The sequence below is a fragment of the Myodes glareolus genome, chromosome 1, assembly GCF_982192425.1.
Source record: "Myodes glareolus chromosome 1, mMyoGla1.1, whole genome shotgun sequence".
Classification (NCBI taxonomy): domain Eukaryota; kingdom Metazoa; phylum Chordata; class Mammalia; order Rodentia; family Cricetidae; genus Myodes; species Myodes glareolus.
This window is the reverse complement of record NC_142026.1, coordinates 46,922,441-46,944,569: the sequence shown is the minus strand read 5'-3', so window position 1 is coordinate 46,944,569 and position 22,129 is coordinate 46,922,441. Positions and strand designations below refer to the sequence as shown.

General features: G+C 39.6%; 1 protein-coding gene and 1 pseudogene across 2 annotated transcripts in view; both read left to right on the top strand.

Moving 5' to 3' along the window:
• The window catches only part of Tmem232 (transmembrane protein 232), a 277,122-nt gene that overhangs the window by 158,936 nt on the left and 96,057 nt on the right, over window positions 1–22,129 (top strand). The window lies entirely within an intron of this gene.
• Window positions 1,611–2,690, top strand: LOC125405487 (ribosome biogenesis protein WDR12 pseudogene; annotated as a pseudogene).

The window sequence follows — 22,129 nt, the reverse complement described above, 5'->3', positions numbered from 1 at the left end:
GAATCCCAGAAAAAATTCCCTCCAGATACCACATAACCAACATACTTTCTTAAGAACCAGAGAGGGCAACAGAAACCATGGAGCAAAACATTCCCCCAACAAAGATAAGACCAGATATTAGCACCTAGAATTACAATTTTTCCAAACCTAGGTACCTAGATGCAAGAGTGAAAACAGTAAATAAGAGTCAGGACAATATGTCTCTACTAGAGTCCAGAAACCCTACCACAACAGGCCCTGAGTATTCCAACATGATGAAGCGCAAGAAAAAGACCTTAAAATAGACTTTACGAATATTATAGACATCCTTAAAGAGGAAATTAATAAATCCCTTAAAGAAATATATGAAAACACAAAGAAGTAGTAGGATATGAATAAAACAGTTCAAGACCTGAACATAGAAATAGAATCAATAAAGAAAACTTGAACTGAGGGAAATTAGAAATGAAAAATTTAGGAACTTGAAGAGGAACCTCAGTGGGCAAGCCTCACCAACAGATAGAAGAGAAACTCAGGCACTGAAGACATGCTAGAAAAAAATTGGATACCTCAGTCAAAAAAAAAAAAACCATTAAATCCAAAAGACTCCAGTCATAAAATTCCAGGAAATCCAGGACACTGTGAAAAGATTAAATGCAAGAAAAATAGAAATATAGGAAGGAGAATAAACTAATGTCAAAGACACAGAAAATATCTTCAATAAAATCATAAAAAAAACTTTCCCTAACTCAAAGAAGGAAATGACTATCACGGTTACAAGAAGCGTTCAGCATGCCAAATAGACTGAGCCATTAAAGGAAGTCTCCTCAACACATAATAATAAAAACACTAAATGCATAGAACAAAGAAATTATATATATGTATATACATATATAATAACATATAAAGGATGACCTATTAGGATAGCATTTGATTTTTCAATGGAGATTATAAAAGCCAGAAGGGCTTGGACAGATGCTCTATAAACTCTAAGAGACCACAGATGCCAGCCCAGACTACTACACCCAGCAAAACTTTCAAACACAATGAATGTAGACAATAAGACATTCCATGATAAAAAGCTAAATTTAATCTCTGTATTTCCACTGTGTAGTCTGAGGTAGTTGATGTGTGTGGGCTGGGTGCCTGTGGAAAGGAACCTCATGATATGATCTGAGGAAACTGGAGGAAGACAGCAGAAGCCGAGCTTCTGTTGCACTAGCCACAGACTTACAGCTACCTGAGTGTCAACCCAAGCTGGAGGGAGGGTCGCTTCTTCTTCCTGACTGCCCGGCTAGCTTAGACCTGAAATAATCACACAGAAACTGTATTAATTAAATCACTGTTTGGCCCATTAGCTCTAGCTTCTTATTGGATAACTCTTACATATGAATTTAACCCATTTCTATTAATCTGTGCATCATCACATGGAAGTGGCTTACCAGCGACGTTTCAGCATGTCTGACTCTGCCTGTGGCTCCATGGTGTCTCTCTCTCTGCCTTCCTTCTCTCAGCATTCAGTCCAGTTTTCTCTGTCTACCTACATTCTGACCTACCAACAGGCCAAGGCAGTTTCTTTATTCATTAACCAATAAAAGCAACACAGAGACAGAAGGACCTCCCACACCAGAATGTCCTTGGTCAAATACGTAGAACTGGAAAATATCTCATTGGAAGAGGTTGTTGAACTAGAAAATGAGGAAATATGGACTACACCCCAGTCAGAGCAATTCATGTTCCACGATGACTGGAATAGACCCTGTTCGGTTCTTATGATAAAATTTTCAGATCTGATCCTTTGAAGGAAAGTCAGTAATGACCATTGTGGGACATACAAATGTTATGAAAGATGCGACTTGGGTGAAAAAAGACAGTTTGTCTTGCTTACTAATGAGCGCCCCAGTGGACCAGAAGTCATGCTGGGGTTGTGGAGTATACAGCATGGGTAGCTCAGGAACCAAATCTTGCAGTGCTTCTTGGGATAAGATGCTGAAGATCTGGTCTACAGTCACTGCAGGTGAAGAAGATGAAATGGAAGAATCAACAAATCATCCAAGAAAGAAACAGACATCAGCAATTGGGGCTAACAAGGACTCCCTTGGTGACCTTCTCTGGCCACACAGAGACAATTTCCTCAGTACTTTGGTCAAATGCTAAAGAAATCTGCAGTGGGGGCTGAATAGATGGCTCAGTGCGTAAGAGCACTGGTTGCTCTTCCAGAGGTCCTGAGTTCAATTCCCAGCAACCACATGGTGGCTCACAACCATCTGTAATGAGATCTGGTGCCCTCTTCTGTCATGTGGGCATACATGGAGGCAGAATGTTGTATACATAATAAATAAATAAATTTAAAAAAAAAGAAATCTGCAGTGCATCTTGGGATCATGCAGTTAGCGTGTGGGATATTGAACATGGTGATCTTAAGTCAACTTTGACAAGAAATAAAGTGTTTAATTGTAGTCCCCATCCTCCCTGTTGTAAATGTTTGGCACCTGGAAGCACAGATAGGCATGTTAGATTGTGGGGTCCCTGGACTAATGATGGCTCTTTGGTGTTGCTATCCTTCACCTCACCTACGGGCTGGGTAATATCAGTGGTCTCCTATCCACAAACAGCAGCTGAATTCAGGCTCCTTAGATAATATTGTAAAACTGTGGGATACAAGAAACTTTAAGGCTACGAAGAGACACAGTGACCATGGCAACTCATAGAAAAGAAAGCATTTAGTTGGGGCGGGCTTCCAGTTTCAGAGATTCGGCTCATTGTCAGTAAGGCAGGAAGCATGGTGGCATGCAGGCTGACTTGGTGCTGGAGAAGGAGCTGGCAATTCTACATCCAGATTGGCAGGGACCAGAAAGAGAGAGACACTGAATGTGTTAGTCAGGGTTTCTATCGCTGTGAAGAGACACCATGACCATGACAGCTCTTATAAAGGAAAACTTTTAATTGAGGTGATGGCTTGCAGTTTGAGTGGCTTAGTTCATTATCATCATGGTAGGGAGCATGGCAGCATGTAGGCAGACATGGTGCTGGCTACATCTTGGTCGGAAGGCAACAGGAAATGGACTTTGACACTGAGAAGAGACCTCAAAGCCTGCTTTCTCAGTGACACACTTCCTTCAATAAGACCATACCTCCCAATAGCGCCACACTGGGCCTGCTTTGAGCTTTTGAAACCCCAAAGCCCACCCTGTAGAGAGACACTTCCTCCAACAAGGTCATACCTACTCCAACAAGGTCACACCTCCTAATCCCTCCCAATTAGCACCACTCCCTAATGGCCAACTATTCAAATATTCTTATTCAAACCACCTGATGTTTTCAGTAATAGGGACTTTCAGCACTGGGGGTCAACCAAGAGCACAGCAACATCCTATAATATATTGGGAATCTCTTGTACATTCCCCAATGATGACTCAAAAGAGCGCTTTTCATTCTGAGTGTTGGGAGTTTTTTTAGATTGTCCTTGGGTCATGGGGAGAGCATAGTCAGCCCAGATGGGAGATTTTTGTTTGAAGTGTATATGTATGTTTATACACAAACCTATGGATGTTTTTGGAGTTTTAGGTAGTTAATAGTATGATTCCTCAGGACTTTTTCAAACATTCTTACTGTTCTCTACCCCCCATCCCTTCTTAGTCTGTATTTATTTTCCTACATCTCCTTAACTACAGCCTCCGTTTTCCCCATTTCCCCCTTCGGATCCCATGTGCTCTGCTAGTCCTGTCTCTATTGTTCTCCCATCCCTGCGATGGTTCCTTTTACTTTCCTGGTTTCTGTAGTTACTGTAGGCTATGGATGCGCATAGAAAGCTTTGGAGCTAGGATTCTCATATGAGAGAGAACATGTGATCTTTGTCTTTCTGGGTTACCTTACTCAGTTCCTTCCTTACGTAGTATGATCTTTTCTAGTTCTGTTCATTTCCTGCGGGGGGGGGGGGAGGGAGGGAGTCCATGATATTCTCTCTCTCTCTCTCTCTCTCTCTCTCTCTCTCTCTCTCTCTCTTCCTCCCTCCCGTCCCCCTCCCTGTTGTAGGAATTCCTACAGCCAGTCGCCTTTAAGTTACCTGTCTACTTGGGCGTGGCCTCTTTTACTATTTATGCTGATGTAAAGCAGGCCCTTAGCCTCTTTTCCGCCTGAGGGATTTGGTTGCTGTTCTCCATTCCAGCAGAGGACTGTGATTTGTGAGTCTGTCCCTAAATAAATAACCCTCTATTAGTCTCAATTCTGAGCTAGGATGGGACTTCTTTTAAGTGTGCTTCTTCACCTCCCTTCCTCTTCTTACCTCCCTCCCCCCCCCGTCCCCGAGACAGTATCCTATTATATATCTCAGACTATCCTTACTCTGTAGATTAGGATGTTCATAAATGTTCATGAACTAATAGAGACCCACCTACCTCACCCCCGAGTGCTGGGATTAAAGGCACGCACTGCCACCCCTGGCATGGTTTCATTTTTCTTTCCAGTTTAATAGTATTCCATACTGTATCCGTATAAGATTTGTTAATTATGTGTGCCATTAAGAGCATCAGTGTGTCCCATCTACTAATTGTTTCAACAGACATGCCACAGAGTCATGAAGTTGGGGGAAATTGCTTTGTTCCATAGCTTATTCAGTTCTAATGCTTCATGTCTTCCATTTCCATTTGAGAGAGGGAAATTCAGCGCCGAAATTAACCAGACCATGGCAAAGACTGTAGTCAGACCAGAGGCCTTAAACCATGGTAGTGCATGCTGATGGCCAGAAGCAGAGAAAGGGGAGACTTGATCAGCAGATGGGTAGATGAGACCATGAAAGTGTTAGAACCAGGTTTCACGTATGCCTTCCTTACCTCTAAGGTACACTGCTGATACATTTCTAGAATTTCTGCTTTCAAAAATGGAATGTGTACTACAGCTGTGCCCTTCATTTCTAAGGTTAAATTCCTACATTTTAAATCCTCTTGATCTTTGTTTTTGTTTTCCTTCTCCTATGTCCTTTCTAAATGGATGCATCTGTACCCAATGCTAATCGTGCCTTTGATCTTTAATAAATTGTCATATCCATTTATCATTCCGAACAGCTTCCACTTTCAGTGCCAGGACTGTCAGTGCAATATGAGATCAGTAATTGCTAAGCATCCATCATTTCTGAAGTGATATGTCACTAAGATCTTGGCAATCCACAATAGTTCACTAACCTGAGTCTTGTTGAGTCAGAATTAATGTCAAGTGTTTTTCTTTGTTGTTTTTTTAAATGTAAAACTATTCAAAGGAAAAAAAAAACCTACTTTAAGCATTGAAATTTTACTAAGCCGTTTATGTAAGCAAACCGGTGTTGTCAGACCTAATTCTAAGCACTCTGAGCCTGACTAGCTGACAAATCAACCACGTATTATGGTTCTGTCATTAAGATGGAGCAAGAGTGATAGGTGAACCACAAGGGAACAGCCACATGGTAATTATTCTAGCTTCTTTTCTTTCTGGGCTAGAAATAGCTTGGGATGTAGCCAGCGGAGACCTGTTAAGAACCTCTTACTAGAGGCCACACATTCATAAAATACATCTGCTATTCCCTCACAGAATGCCTTTGGGTCCCCTTCTAATAGTGTGCACCTCCTACCAACATATACAATACAGGAGAAATGGAACTTAAACGGTGGGGTCCAAGTTGCACCCAACTTTTAAAATAGAATTCAATGTGGCCTGGAGTAACAAGACTGCTGAGTCAGTGAAGAAGCATATGCCATTGACCTCTGTGGGTCAGCTAGCCTTTCTCTGAGCACTTGAGGCCCTACTTCTGGGCTTTTTGTACTGGCATTCTATGAGGTGGCCTCTGAGACACTCCAGTTGAGTGTGAGCTGATTTGCACCGGTTTAAGACTGCCCTTGGTTTGACTTGGAGAGGCAGAAGCAGCAGAAACAGCTGAATAGCTGGGTTTCTGAAATCTATTAGCAAAGTCCCACACTGGCTTTTGGAAGTACTTCCCAACCTGCACCCTTGCTGTTCCTGGGGACCATGTCGCGTTTGTTGATGTGCAGAACCTCTCAACACAGCTGACTGAACAAACAATGCAAGAACCTGAAGTAAGGGGGCTGTGACAAGTGCATGCATCAAAAGAGAGTCACAGAAAAGAACTCTCAAGCTGCCCTTTACTTCTCTTGTTCAGTTTCATGTACTGTCTATGAATCAGCCCAATGGAAAAACAATGAAAATCTCTTCAGTTCTAGTGACTAGGTACCTGTTAATATTGCACCTAAGTCAAGATAGTCTCAGTGAACAGTTTTACTATAAATTTGCCCAATCCTCTCCCAGAAATCAGTAAGGATGGCCCCGTAGTTCAGTTTTATTACTTGATATGATATGTTCAGAGGATGATAAATTAATAAGCCCAAGACAATGGTCATTTGGCTGGAAGATGTGATAGAAAAAAAATACAATGACTTTTTGAAAAGGATGTAAAGGCAGAACATTCTATTTTAGGAAAGAATATGGTTTATAAATGGAAGCACACAGAGTGCTCAGGGCATTTTAGTCTCTTTCTTTTCCATAGTTAAAGATTCTTGTAATCCACTGGACCGAGAGGGCTTCCAATCACCAGAAATTCAATTTGCTCAGTGTCCACATGTTCAGTGGCTGAACAGGTCTCACTGTCAGTGAAACACCAAGACCCTCACCTTTAATTGTAGCTGCATATTACCTGATGAATGAGAATTGTAAAAGGGGGACAGTCAATTTAGTCAATGTAGATTCAGACCCCTGACTTGAGCAATCTCATCTGGCTATCTTCATCAGTAGCCAAAGTGGGATAATTGTCGTGCTTTCAAATTAATACATGACAACTGCATGCAACACAGCTTAAGCAGTGGACATGCATTTAAATTTTTTTGGGGGGGGATTAGCTGATAAAGGGTAAAATTAACCCTAAATGAATCTGTGTTTTTTGCTATGGACTTTCTCCCGAACCTCAAATACAGTTTTATTTAAAAAATCTCTACACTTAACAGTAAGATGGCACGGCTGAGAAGTTGACCTAGGCATTAAATGTAGATGCTTTCATGCTGGGTGGGCATTGGTGGCCGTCTATAACTCCAGGTTTGAATGACAGGCGCTTCCCAGAACAAGTCGGCTAATGTTGCTATCCATATCCAGGAGCTCTGGGTTTGATTGAGAGCCCCTGCCTCAAACAGTTATATAGAAGAAAATCATTGGCTCTGGGTTTGATTGAGAGCCCCTGCCTCAAACAGTTTATCTAGAAGAGAATCACTGAGGAAGATTCTTGACGACAGCCTCAGGTTTTCACATGCATGCATCTTTATGGGTATGCACACCTTCATCAAAGTGCATATCAGCATGTACACCACATGTATACACATACACAAAGAAAAGCAAAAAATAACCTGGGGTAACTTATTAAAATATGCATAAATGCATATACGTACAAGTGTTCAAAGTTAAGAACGATAATAGAAGGTTGGTAGGAAAATTATTCAATTTAATATTTGCTCTGATCTGTAGTATACCAGAGGAAGTGGTCTGTGTGACTGGGACTACAGAAAGGTGCTGTCTATTATAGCCTTGCAAGCAAGCAAGCATTAAGGATGCACTGATAGTGAAACTAGCTCAAAACTATGAACCTGTATATTAATCATAAAGAAATGGAAAGAATTAGATGTTTAAGCCTGGTCTACACATCCTGGCAGAAAGAGCTGTTAAATTATTTAGTTCCCTTCACCACTCATATTTTCTCCCCTAAGCTCAAACTAAAAAAAAAAGATTGGTATAGTTTTGCATAAATATGAATGTGACTGTGCCTATTGTCGGATGTCATGGATATTATGAACTTATTGTTCTTTTCTATTGGGTCAATAAACAGTTTAGGTTAGTCTTGCTTGCCTGGTTCTTCTGCTACACTAACCACCACAGTTACTACAAAAGACTTCCTCTTGGTTTGAGAGCTGGCAGTTAGTTCATCTCCACTCATGAGGAATCCGCACAGCCAGAACAGGAGAGAACTGTCTCCAGTTTCAAAGCCATTCCTAGGAGAGATCCCCAGAAGTTGCCGGGTCCAGTGCGCTTTTTATATTCAAGAAGAGTAGAATTTTATAACATTAATTGAATTTACCAATATAAGAAGCAGTACAGTAGACATGGAACCGGAAGTTAAGATTTTCTCAGTCTCATTTGGAGAAAACTCTCCTAATTTTATAGAATTGTAGTAGTATTCTAAGGCTTGAAATAAGTGTTCAGGGGAAGAAACAGTATGCGTGAGAAAGAACTAGCATGAATTTTGTTGACCTCTTGAGTCATTTCTTTGGGACACCTGAATAAAAATAAATATGTAAACATAATTCTTCGGCAATGAGATGGCTGATTTAATGTGTCATCTTGTTTGAGTCATCAATGTCTAGCTATATCATCAAACACCGTTTATGGAGTGTCTATGACAATGTTGTTGACGGATGTGAATGTTGAATTGGTAGACCGAGGTGAAAGGATTGCCTTCCTTGCTTGAGAGGTTCAAATTCAGTGAACCCAAGGCTTGTCTAGAACAAAGACTGGCCTTCATGTGGTAGGAACATCCTGCTTCCCAACTGTTTGAGTGTGGCTTCCTTCAGGCTTCTTGATTCAAACTGAAAGTGAAATATTTTCTTTGACACCGTCCCCGTCCACTTGTATACTGGAATTTAAATGGTAGGTCTCTTGTGTCTTAATCCTTCAGATGGAAACAAGAGATTCGAGGTCTCACGCACACTGCCATCTTGCTTCCTGCATGTCTTGTGAGCCTTCATAACCACCTCAAGTAGCCTCACTCGTTCCCCTCTCCCTCCAGGCATGTAACATGAGAGCCGGCTTGTTTGTGGGTTTCTGTCCCACCCGGTACCCCACAGCAGGCAAGTTCCAAAGAAAATCACACAGAGTCTACATTAGGGTATAAACTGATTGGCCCATTAGGTCAGGTTACTTATTAGCTCTTATAACTTATATTATCCCATTATCCTTATCTACATTAGCCACATGGCTCCGTACCTTTCTCAGCTGGGCAAGTTACATGCTGCCTCTTCGGTGGTCTGTACAGGAATGGAGGAGGGAGCTTCCAGCTTCCCAGAATTCTCCTGTTCTCTTTGCTCCACCTCTACTTCCTGTCTGGTTTTCCCGCCTATACTTCCTGCCTGGCCAATCAGCATTTATTTAACATATGATTGACAGAATGCAGACAATTCTCCCACACCACAGGCAGAACTTGGACCGATACAGTTAGATTCGAGAATATTGTAATGTTTCAGTTTTCACATTTCTGCCCCAGCATTAGCTTCTTTTTCTGAAAGCGCAACAATAAAGATTTTACAAGGAACCCACTTTGCTCTGCTCAGGCAACTGTGTTAAACTGTTTTGTCCCTATTTATCTTTTTATAATTGGTAGTCCATAACCCTACCTCTTAAAAGACAGTTTTAATACAGGATTTTATAATTTCTACCACATGTGAGATGAGAATTGTGCAGAAACTCACAGTAATGAATTAAAATCATACTAATATGACTGCTAGATCTATAAATAGACATCTGTTTTCATTTGTAGCTGAACACAGATGTGCTGTGCTGTGTTTGCCAATGACCTGATTGGTTCAGGATAATAAATTGCTAAGATATCCAAAGGAATATGTTCTTTGCCGTGCAAACATCTAATAGGAGGAAGATAACAAGAATGGAACATGCAGAACATCAATTATCCTCTGATATAATACAATCTTCAGGGTCACCTCCTTAGGTACAGAAAAGCCAAAGACATCCCTTTCCTTTAAGGAAGCCGCACAGCTCCATTTAATGCTCGGTCATTTGGCAAACACATAGGTTAATATCTTTCAAGTGAAAAGGTAAGGTGAAGGAGAAGGAGTTGCTGTGAATTCAGCAGCGAACTTTCAGGCCTTGTCTCCTTTGCAGAGCTAGCGTAGTGGATACATGAAAACCAAGGTAAAGAATGGAGGAGAAACAGAAACGCGTGCAGAGAATTGCGTAGGATTTCTGCACACTCGAGTGCACGGCCATCTGAACTCAGAGAGCCTAAGTGTGTGTCTGGAATGGAAGAAAGGTGGAGTGCGTCACTCAGGTCACCTGTGGGGAAGGTCTACAATAATGGTGATTTTCATTCCTGCTCCTGTGGTCCCCTAGCCTGATTTTGCCTTCAGTTTTATACTCAGCTACATAACCACTATTTTATTACCATCTAAATATATATATATTATATATATATATATACATATATACATACACACACATATATACACACACACTTCAGATTTAACCTACACAATACTGAAAGTGTCTCCATGCCCACTCATCCCCGTGATTTTTCCAACAGCTAGCAAATTTACATCTCCGTTTCCGCGGGTGTGGAAATGAGCTTTCGTTAATTCTTTCACGTCCCATACTCAGTCTATCAGATAGTTTTGTTTCCAGATGTTTCTAAAATGTAGTCACTTTTCCATCTGTTTCTACCTGATTCAAAAGGAAAGCATACTGACATGTCAGCCAAGACAACCCAGCGGTCACGGTTATTCTTGCTAGACTTTGACTATCGGTAAAAATAAGAGAGAACTGAATAGAACTGAAATCCACCTGTATCACACACAGGGTTGTGTGCCAGAGAGGGGTGGCAAGCAATTTCAGAGTTTAGAACTAACTGCCCAGTTCACCTAGACGACAGTCTAAAATGCACGAGTGATAACCCAGTAAGCAAATGAGGCACAGATTGTTTAAAGTCCCGCAAATGGAATTAGCAGGGCAATGAAGTTGAAAATGCTTAATTCTACTTTAGATACCCAGGAAAGATCTCTTTGATGAGGTGACAATTGGGTGGGGGCCTACTGAAAAAAAAGCCCTGCCTGGTAGACTGTGTGGGCAGAGACTGTTGACTAAGTACCGACTGATGCAAGGCCTAGAAGGAGAATGCTCGTCATGTGTGGTCGTGAACAAGGAGGTTGGTGTGCCAGTGGGAAGCAAGGCACGTGACGCTGTCACTGACCCGGGTTAGGTGGGGTTCATAAATCTGAACTAGCTCTTCAGTTTTACTCAGATGGCAGAGGGAAGTGATTTTAACCAAGGGGGCGACAAAGTTAATTTGCCAGTAAAAGCAAGGATTATTGCCTGAGCTGAACAGACATTTCTCTGATGCCATTTCCCTTTCAGAATTAAAACTAGTCTTCGAGTTGACCTGGGTTTATACTAATTATCTGCAGAATTTTCCCTGCCGGAGCTCTTCCTTTAAGTTCGTGGCAAGTTCAGCCCATGCCAGCTGAAATTCAGTGGTAAACTATGTCTGGCCTGAGGAGGGCAACATTTGACCAAGTCATTGGAATAATAAGAAATATAGAGAATACTTAAAAAGAATTACTCTTCCTGGTTTAGAATAACCTTAAAAGGTCAGACTGTTTAATTGGCCTTTACTTTTGGGTAGTTTATTCACTGAAGGTATTTGTAGCATTTAATTTGTTTGGTTTCAAAACCATACAAGTTAATGGAGTTTATAGTGAAAATGAAATCCATAGAAATATCAATAATATCAAAATATTTTACATCTTAATAATTATCTATGTCTGAATAATTACCTTTACTATCTTAATGACAATAATAAAGTTCATCTGTTTCTGTGGCAGTCATGTATTTTCTTATCATGAAGTTTCTAATGATAAACTGGAAAAATTTGTATTTTGACAGTGATTTTGACTCTCAAACATATTTTAATTTGCATGTACTTTTCATACTTGAGTATCTCAAGCTATTGTACTCTTGCAGAATAACACAGTAGAACTGTATTGAAACTCAGTAGGACTAAACTACAGCTTCTCGCTAGATGATTATCCAATTCCATTTACTCAAGCAAAGTCCTGATATCAGGTGATTTCTTCTCCAGTGGTGATATTTCCCACAAGTCAACCCTTTTCATACTCTGCCACATGCCACTGATGGCTTTGGGAGAATTCCCACACAGTATCTTCATGACCTTTTATTTTATTTTATTTTTTGCAGTTACTTGAATTTTTAAAGAGGATCTTGGTAGTCCATTATCTACTGACCCCATGGAATGGGTTTTTAATGGGGAATATTCTCCATTGTGGACTATTTGGAATTAAATCATTTCTCATTTCCCTAAATCATAACTCATGGAGCACCTTTAAAGAGATGACCTACACTGCTTCAGATGGAAATCTTAAGCTATACGTCTGTGAAATAAATCTGTCTCACAAAAAGTTATACGGTAACTTTTGAATATGGGCACTCCAAAGTTTTAATCCCTGATTATACTTAAAATGTCTTTTTAGCTCCCTCTTAAGGGTTATATGACGTGGTCCTGAGGACAAAGTATACTGATTAATTGTGATCAGACTAATTACTATTTACATTCCACTTTCCTCTTACAGTTGCTTTAGAAGGAGAAGCTAATTAATAGATGGGATGCTAATATTTTATATTCAGAGGATTCAGTGCACTGGGGGTTGTTCTCCACATTTACAGTGCTTCTTCAGCGTTTCTATTAGGACAACGAGCAGGTATTTACCACATCTGTTCCAGTACAAGCATGGAGACAGTGTTTTCACATCACGAGTTTTTGCTACAGCCTGTAAAAAATGGGGAAAAAAAGCCGCTTTCTTTAGTCAAGACCATTTGCTACCTCGGATAAATGTATTGTCAAAGTAAAATAAACACTTGTGAAAAACAAGTAGAATGCTTTGCAAAAACAGGCACACCATTTTAGGGCTTACGTTTTCACCAGTTCATCAGAGTTTTAAGAAAGTGGCGGGAAATTCTTTGCATAAGGAAAGAACTATTTCTAGGGCCAAATGGAAACTTTCAATTTCATAATTCAATTATTATATTAAATATTATTATTATGATTATCTGGTTGTTTCTTCTTTCTAATTGACCATTCCATGACTCTTTAATAAGATTGGTATTCCCAACTTTAGGGAGAACACACACTAGCCTAATCCTTGGATCTCAGAAGTATCTATTGTGACCAACTTTTTGGTCTTGTTATCCCATATTTGTAGTGTTTTAAAAATATTTTCCGTGTTTCAGGAGGTCCCACTTATTGTCACTCTCAGTGTCTGTGCTACTGGGGTTATATTTAGGAAGTGGTCTCCTGTACCAATGTGTCCAAGTGTATTTCTACTTTCTCTTCTATGAAGTTCAGTGTGATTGGTTTTTGTTGAGGTCTTTGATCCATTTGGACTTGAGTTTTGTGCATGGCTATAGAGATAGATCTATTTGTATTCTTTTACATGTTAATATCCTGAAACTGAGAAGTTTCTGTAAAGCAAAGGACATGGTTAATAAGACAAAATGGTAGCCTACAGAATGGGAAAAGATCTTTACCAATCCCACATTAGACATACATAAAACATTAAAGAACTCAAGAAATTTTAAATCAAAAGAACAAATAATCCAATAAAAAATGATGTACAGACTGTTGTTTGTACTGTCCTGCCCAGTTCCCGCAGTCGTTAAGTCCCAAAGAAATCACACAGAGGTCTACATTAATCATAAACGGATTGGCCCATTAGCTCAGGCTTCTTATTAATTTTTATAACTTACATTAGCCTATTATTCTTATCTGTGTTAGCCACATGACTCAGTACCTTTTTCAGTGGTGTAGTCACACTTTGCTTCTTCTGTGTCTGGACAGGACTACAGAGGGAGCCTCCCTCTTTCCAGATTTCTCCTGTTCTTATTGACCCGCCTCTACTTCCTGTCTGGTTGTCCCGCCTATACTTCCTGTCTGGCTACTGGCCAATCAGCATTTATTTAAAGCATAATTGACAGAATATAAACAATTGTCCCACACCAACAGACCTAAACAGAGAACTCTCAGTAGATGAATCTGAAATGGCTAAAAGACACTTAAGAAAATGCTCAACATCCTTAGTCATCAGAGAAATGCAAATCAAAACAACTCTGAGATTGCATCTTTTACCTGTCAGAATGGCCAAGATCAAAAACACTGATGACGACTTATGCTGGAGAAGTTGTGGGGTAAGGGGAACATTCCTTCATTACTGATGGGAGTGCAAACTTGTTCAGGTGCTTTGGAAATCAGTATGGGGATTTCTCAGAAAATTAGGACACAATCTACCCCAAGACTCAGTAATACCACTTTTGGGTATATACCCAAAGGATGCTCAGTCATACCACAAGGACATGTGCTAGATGACAAAGAGGACCCTAAGAGAGACATACATGATCTATATAGGAAGGTGATAAAGATAAGATGTCCTGTGTAAATTAGGATTGTGGGGGTCATGGGAGAGGGTAGAAGGGGAGAGGGGTGGAAGAAGGCGAGTGAAGACAAATGTATAGCTCAATAAAACAATAGAAAATATTTTATGTTTTTTATTTTCCTATTTCCTTGTACTTTGGGTAATCATTGTATAGTTCCTTAATTTTAGCATCTTAAAGTTAACCTTAGATCCTTGGTTTTAAAATTATTATTATTTTCTCAAATATTTCTTTTAACTAAACGTTCCCATCTAAGCAGAGGCTTAGATCTGGTATTTTCAGGAGAACTGAGTGCAAAATTAGTTTCCTATTATCCTCATGATTATCTATTTGGCTCATGGTTATTTAGAATTATTAATGTTTTTCAATTTGAAAATATTGAGAAACTTTATGATTATCATTATATTCATATCAAATTTAGCTCCATTCTGATCAGAGCAAATATAAAATACAAAATATCAATTTTAACAAGTGTAATAGACCTTTTTATGATGCACTGTTTGCTGTGCCCCAGAGGCACAGGCGCTGCCTACACTCTCCCACTGCGTGGTGCTCTAGTGTACTAGTTTAGGACAAAGAGCCCACAAATGTAATTGGAAATTTCTCAGTAACTAATCTCTTGGATTCTGTTTGTTAGTGGGTAAAAGGTATGACAATCTCCAGCTACAGATGTAGGTTCCATTGAATCACATCTTCCATCTGAATCAGCTCTCTGTTTATGGAGGCTCTCTTGTTAAGTGTATGCACATCCATTATATTAATATTTTTGAGGAACCAATCCTTTTAATGTTGAGAAACATCCTTCTTCATTGCTAGAAAGATTCTTCTTTCTTACATGACATTTTAATTCCATTTGAGTTCCTCTGCATTATATTTAATTCTGACCTTTGTCTCACATATTCATGTCTTAAATATATTACATATGTGCATATGTACGTAGGCATGTCCTTGGAGGAAGTATGTGGCTGTTGGGACAAGCTGTGCTCAGTATGGTACATAGTTTTTCCTTCTGCTGCCTCCAGGTCAAGATGTAACACTCTCAGCTCCTTCTCCAGCACTGTGTCTGCCTGCACATCTTCATACTTCTTGCCATGATGATAATGAACTAAATCTCTGAAACTGTAAGCCAGCCCCAATTAAATGTTTTTTTTTTTATAAGAATTTTGTGGTCATGGTGTCTCTTCATAGAAGCAGAAACCCTTACTAAGGTAGTTCTTTTGGTGGAGTTTTTTCCCTTTGATGAGTATGTAGTGTCCTTCCTATTCCTTTTTGATAGGTTTGGTTTGAAGTCTATTTTGTCAGTTAATACCAGTTTATTTCTTGGGCCCATTTTCTTGGAATATCAGCATAATCCTCTTATACTGAGGTGATGTCTAGCCTTGTTAAGGGATGTTTCTTGGTTGCAGCAGAAGGATGGACCCTGCTTTTGCACCCATCCTATTAGTGCCTTTTTATTGGTGAATTGACACCATTGGCATTGAGAGTAATTAATGAACAGTGTTTGTTGGTTTCTGATATTTTGTTGTGGTAGTATGGTTTTCTCCCTGTCTTTTGATTTTCTGGTCTAAGATTAGTTATTCTTTGTGTTTCTTCAGTGTCATTAACCTTTTTAGGTTGAAGTTTTCCTTCTATCACCTTCTGTTGAGTTGGATTTGTAAACAGATACTTCTTAAATTTGGCTCATTGTGGAGTGTTTTTCTTTCTGCATCCATTGTTATTGAGTGCTTTGAGTACAGTAGTGTGGGCTGGCATCTGTGGCCTCTTAGAGTCTGTAAAACATCTATCCTGGCCCTTCTGGCTTTTAAAATCTCCATTGAGAAATCAGGTGTTATTCTAATAGGTCTGCCTTTTTATCTTAGTCAGTCTTTTTCCTCTTCAGCTTTTAATATCCCTTCTTTAGTATGGACACTTAGTTTTTTGATTGTTATGTGTCATAATGAATTTATTTTTAGGTGGTGGTAGTGCATACCTTTAATTCCAGCAGTTGGATGGCAGAGGCAGGTGTATCTCTGTGAGTTTGAGGCCAGCCTGGCCTATAGAGTGAGTTCCAGGACAGTTAGAGTTATACAGAGAAACCCTGTCTTGAACCCCCCCCAAAAAATCCCCCAAACCCAAACAACCCCTTCCAATACCCAGACTACTGTAGTTATCTTTTAAATTTTTTTAGCCATTTTATTATCAGCATCTTTATTTTTAAATTATTTTATTACTTAGTACTTATTTTATTATTTATGCACACAAAACATGTGTGATATGTGTGGGCACCTACACAACCAGAAAATGACTTAGGAGCTCCCAGAGCTGGAGCCACAGGTGGATGCCTGCCAGCTGACGTGGGTACTGTGAGCTGAACTGGGTCTTCTGTAAGAGCAGGACACACCCTTAACTATTGAGCCACCTCTGCGGTCCCCGTCCCTTCATTCTTATGTTGAACTAAATGTTGTTGCTATGGGAAGGTTTCAATAAAGCAGACATGTTTTCTTCTTGCTTTAATTTGAAGTTTGTGTCATAATATTAGTGCATATAAAGCCTTCCAGATTTGGGAATGCCTTATTTTACATGTACTCTACATAATTTCCCATGCATATTTCATGAGTGTTTAACTTATGATTCACAAATGGATGTATTTAAAGTATGAGACATTGAAATTACCAACTCTCCTTTGTTGTTCCTTTACTTCATATTTTTAAGCGTGTCTTATTCTTGTGTGTGTTTGTATGCACACCTCACATGTATACACCTGTGCAAGTCAAAGGACAACTTTCTGGAGCGGGTGCTCTCCTTCTTTCATAGGTTCTAGATGTCAGTCAGGGCATCAGGCAGCACAGCAAGGGCTTTTGTCAGCTGACTTATCTCACTGACCTTTAGTCATTTGTAAAATGACAAAATTCAGTGTTTTATTTTAATTTGTTATGTCAACAAAGAAAAGGAAATTAAATTTTTCCTGAGATAAAGGACAATGAAAGTGCAGCATGTAAAAGCCAGTGGGAAGGAGGCAGGGCAGCTGCAAAGAGACCCTTTACAACAGTGAGTGCTACGTCAAAGAAGAAGGAAAGAGAACCCAACAAAGGCCTAGTGCTATAGTTAGAGGATCTAAGAAAACAAAGAAGAGAAACATAGGAAAGTCCTCTGATGGTCCTGAGGGTGAGCCCTGGGATGACGTGATGTGGGTGATGTGAGTGAGTGTGAGCTAACCTGAAGAGGCTGATGCTCCTGAGGGTGAGCCCCGGTGTGTGTGTGTGTGTGTGTGTGTGTGTGTGTGTGTGTGTGTGTGTGATGTGGGCGAGTGTGAGCCAGCAGAGGCTGATGCTCCTGAGGGTGAGCCCTGGGGTGTGTGATGTGAGTGTGTGTGTGTATGTGTGTGTGTGTGTGTGTGTGTGTGTGTGTGTGTGTGTGAGAGAGAGAGAGAGAGAGAGAGAGAGAGAGAGAGGTGAGTGAGTGTGAGCCAGCAGAGGTTGATGCTCCTGAGGGTGAGCCCCAGAGGATGATGTTCATGCCCTGACATAAGGAGCAGATTAGAAATTCATTCTTGAGAGCTGTTGGTTCTGTGAGCGCCTCATGGGTCCTGCTGCAATTCCAGCATTCTTCTCCAACCTGGCTTCTCCCATGATAACCTGTATTTCTCTTCTGCCTTACAATCTATGACATGAATCAAGACATTCATGTCTCAAACCTGCCCCTAATTTCACAACAAATTTGAAAAAAGTTAAGAATGACAACAGATAAAATAGAGGAAACTATTACAAGGATTGCAGAGAGAAAGAACTGTGCTTTTGGAATAAAAATAACCCCTGCCAAAATGTTAAATAGACTGAGCAGAAAAAAAATCTCGTGATTCAGAAATGCAAAGCAGAGATGTTACATGACCCAGCAGAAATGCAGAGCAACATATGATGCTATTATCAACAGCTATGTGCTAAATCCGGATGAGCGAATAAATTCCTAGACAATTCAAATATGCAAAGATCGATTTAGGAATAAGCAGGAGAACTGCACAGATCATTGATAAATAAAGAGGAACGTGGGAAGATGAACCTGTGGGTAAGGTACTGGCTTCAGAAGTATGTGAACCAAGTTCACATCCTGAGCACTCATGTAAACAGTGCTGGCTTCTTACGCACATGCATGCACACACACACACACACACACACACACACACACACTTGCATATTCACAAATAAATTAATAAATAATCTGTGTAAAGAGATGGGGACATTAACAGTGTTTCCAAAATACAAAAATCTGTGTCCTTACTGTTTCATCATTGAATACCAGCAACTGTTTTAAGAAGTCAATGTCAATTCTCAAACTTCCAATAAAACTGAACTTACATTTTATAACTCATTCTATAAAACCATTATTACTCCAATATAAAAATCAAAGACACTAATCAAAGGTACTAAAACAACAATGACAAAACCAAGCTAACATCTTTGCTGAACATCAAGAAGCAAAAACCTCAGCAAAATACAATACTATCACACAAACCAGAGCAGTGTGTGTGTGTTGTGTGTATGGTTTTTTTTGTGTGTTGTGTGTATGGTTTTTTGTGTGTGTTGTTGTTGTTGGGATCTAACCCTGGGCCATGTATATGGTAGGCAAATGTTATATCACTGAACTATATCCCCATTCCTATAAATCATGTTAAAGACCATAATCATTCGCCATGATCCAGTAGGGTTTATCCCAGTGATGAAAAGGTTGTTCAATATATGCAAGTCAATAAATTTGACGAATTACATTAACAGAATAAAGGCATGCAGCCTGCTCATTTCAATTGATAAACAAAAGATATTTGACAAGATTCAGCATTCCTTCATAAAAACTCTTAGGTCGTTAGGATAGTGTGGATATGAGAACACAGGCTGAGCCTTCTATGGCAGAGACACACCTAATGGTCTCACAGAGTAGGAAAGTTTGAAAGCTTTTCCTTTGAGGTCAGGAGAAGACAGCGGTACTCACTGTCTCCACATCCATTCGACACAGAACTACAGTCCTAGTCAGAGCATCTAGGCAAGAAAGACATGAAGGCACCTACAACAAAAGGGAACAAATTAAATTGTTTGCAGCTGACATAAACTTAGGTACAGAAAACCATAAAGACACAAAGGGATATATAAAATTTCAATACTTTGCATGATACAATATCAATATGCCAAATCAGCATTGCTTCTATATACTAATAGTAAAACGTATGAATGAGATTCTATTCATATTGGCTACATTGACTAAGCAAGCAAACAAAAGGACTGGAGTGGAAGACGTCCAAGGTGAACTCTTTACTCATTACTGACTCATTCCTTCCACCTGACCTTGTTAAGGGGTGGACTATTCAGGTTAAGTATGGTAGACACTGACAAAATTAACGTGTATGGCCTTCCCGGTTGGAGAAACATTAGAATATTCTAGAGGGTGGGACTCGTTGAGGAAGAATGCATTCATTATGTACAGAGCTGGTCTTGGTAGCCTTCACCACTGGCTAAGTCGTGGACCATTATGTCAAATCTGCATTTTCAAGAGAAGGTGTGGGCTTTGTGTGTGTGTGTTTGAAACTTCCTTACAATTAAAGTATCTATAAGGTTACATTAAACATGCTTAAATTAATGCATAGAGACCCATTTGCTTGTTTGTTTGTTTCTGGTCTTTGTTCTTTTTCCATTTGTCAATTCATTCTTGCTCATGTAAAATGTCTTTTCGTAGGAATCTACTGAGAAGAATAAGAGCAGCTCCGTCGCCACAAGAAATCCAATTAGGTCAAATCAAACCAAATCAAAATGCTCATTCTTTTATTAAGTAAGGCGCTCTCTGGTGGCCGAGCACATGGTCAGGGAGACAGGACAGCAAGGAGCCCATGCAGATCAGAAAACCATGTGTTCTTCCTCTAGGATGCTCCTTAAATACCCTGTGGGACTGACCCTGAACTCCCACCCCCAGGGAGGGGTCAGGGCCTGGCATGCTGGGATTTGGAGTCTAGAGCAAAGCAACTTCCAGGCTAGGGGCTGGGGCTATGTCCCCAACTTAACATCTACCAAGTGGTCTACCAAGACCCCACTTTTATGCTTTTGACCCACATTTCATATTTCCCACAGACCTGTTGGAATTCTCCTGCATATCTTTGGCATCTATGAAATCTATATTTATGGTTTATAGACCACCACATAGCTTATTTTTATCATCCTTGTGCAATAATAATTGAGCTTCAGTCCCTAGGATCCTTTAGTTATCTCTTCTATAGATTTTTCAATACTTATTCACTAATGTATGATTGGTATTCATTATGAGTTTTCTTAAAGTATGACACCTTAGGAATGCTGAGAGGGAGAAAAATAGTCTTCCCCAAGGAAGAGCACACTAACTGGTTACCCAGTACCAAATGGTCAGCCCTGAAAACATATAAGTAACATTATACAGAGACAGTTGTATATATAGCAGGTTGTATATATGAGTATACATGCACATGCATATATGTACATGGATGTAAACACAATTAGAGGAAAAAGAGTCATGAGTTCGAAAGAGATCAAGGAGCAGTATATGAGAAAGTTTTAAGGGATGGAATGGAAGACAAAATTTATATAATTAGATTATAATCTTGAAAATTAAAGAAATAGTTAGAAAAAACAACAAAAGGTAAAACTAAAGGAAATATCTTGATTTTGGAGAGATCACAGATTTATCTCACCTAGGTCCTTTATTTGATATACAAGAAACCTAAGGCTTACTCAGTTAATTGATTTAAAAATCCATATAGATTAAAACACAGCTTTTCTTTTCAAAGACACTCAGTAGGTTCAGAAAAAGATATTTTTCTCACCTGTAGCATAGTATCTCTCAATCCTGTTTCTTCCACTATGTTATCTCTTTGTCTTAGTGTAGCTGAAAGACCTGGGATTGTTGTCCCCCCCAATTCTGCTTTATGTGTATTGTACCTGTGGTGCCAGCAGAGGCAAGAAGAGGGCATCTGATTTCCTGGAACTGAAGTTACTGAGGGCTGTGAGCTGCCATGTGGGTGCTAGGACTAGAACCTGGGTGCTCTGGAAGAGCAGCCAATACTTTTAACCCCTGAGCCAGCTCCAGCTCTTGGGATTGGATTCTTTACATCCAAAGTCATAGGTACAATATTTTTACTCTTACAATTGGGAGTCTCTGACACTTTGTCCAGTCGCTTTAATTTGGCAATGGAGAGGCAGTGAGTCAGCCTAACTCGGTTATTCCAGCATTTGATTTTGTCCACCTATTCCGCTTTATGACCCTTACAGTCTGGAAGGAATTACAATTATGGAAGGACAGACGGCATGTGCTCACTCATCCGAACCTGTCTTCACCCCTTAAAGTCTTCAGCAGAACTAAATTTTATTAACCAAACCACAGCCTTGCTACAGTAGAGATAAGTTCTCTGCTGCTACGTGCTTGCCTGTGGAATACAGTCATTGCACCAGAGGATGGCATCTTAAATACATTTTTTCAGGCGCCACATTTAGACAGAACTAGAAATCTTTACAGATAAGAAAATTATGTGCTCCTATTCCAGAGCATCCAGATGAGTGACATTTCTCAGGCTCTTAGCTCATTTAAGTTATTTGTAGCTTTTTTTGTCCAGAGCCTAGTATGAAACCCTCACCACTGATTTTATGAAATAAAATAGCATTCATGATCATCTTAAATTGTTAAAGAGCCTAGATACTGTATAAGTAAATTCAATGCAACTAATTTTAACACATAAGAATGAAAAAAATCCTGAAAAAAATACTATACAATGAAAGTATGAAAATAAGCTCTAAGTTCTTAGCAAAATTTCTAGGTTTTGCCAGATTATTCATAATTGAAATTTGGTAATTCTGTTATGTGATAACAAGTTTCCTAAGAAATTATGATATTGAATTTCATATCACTATAT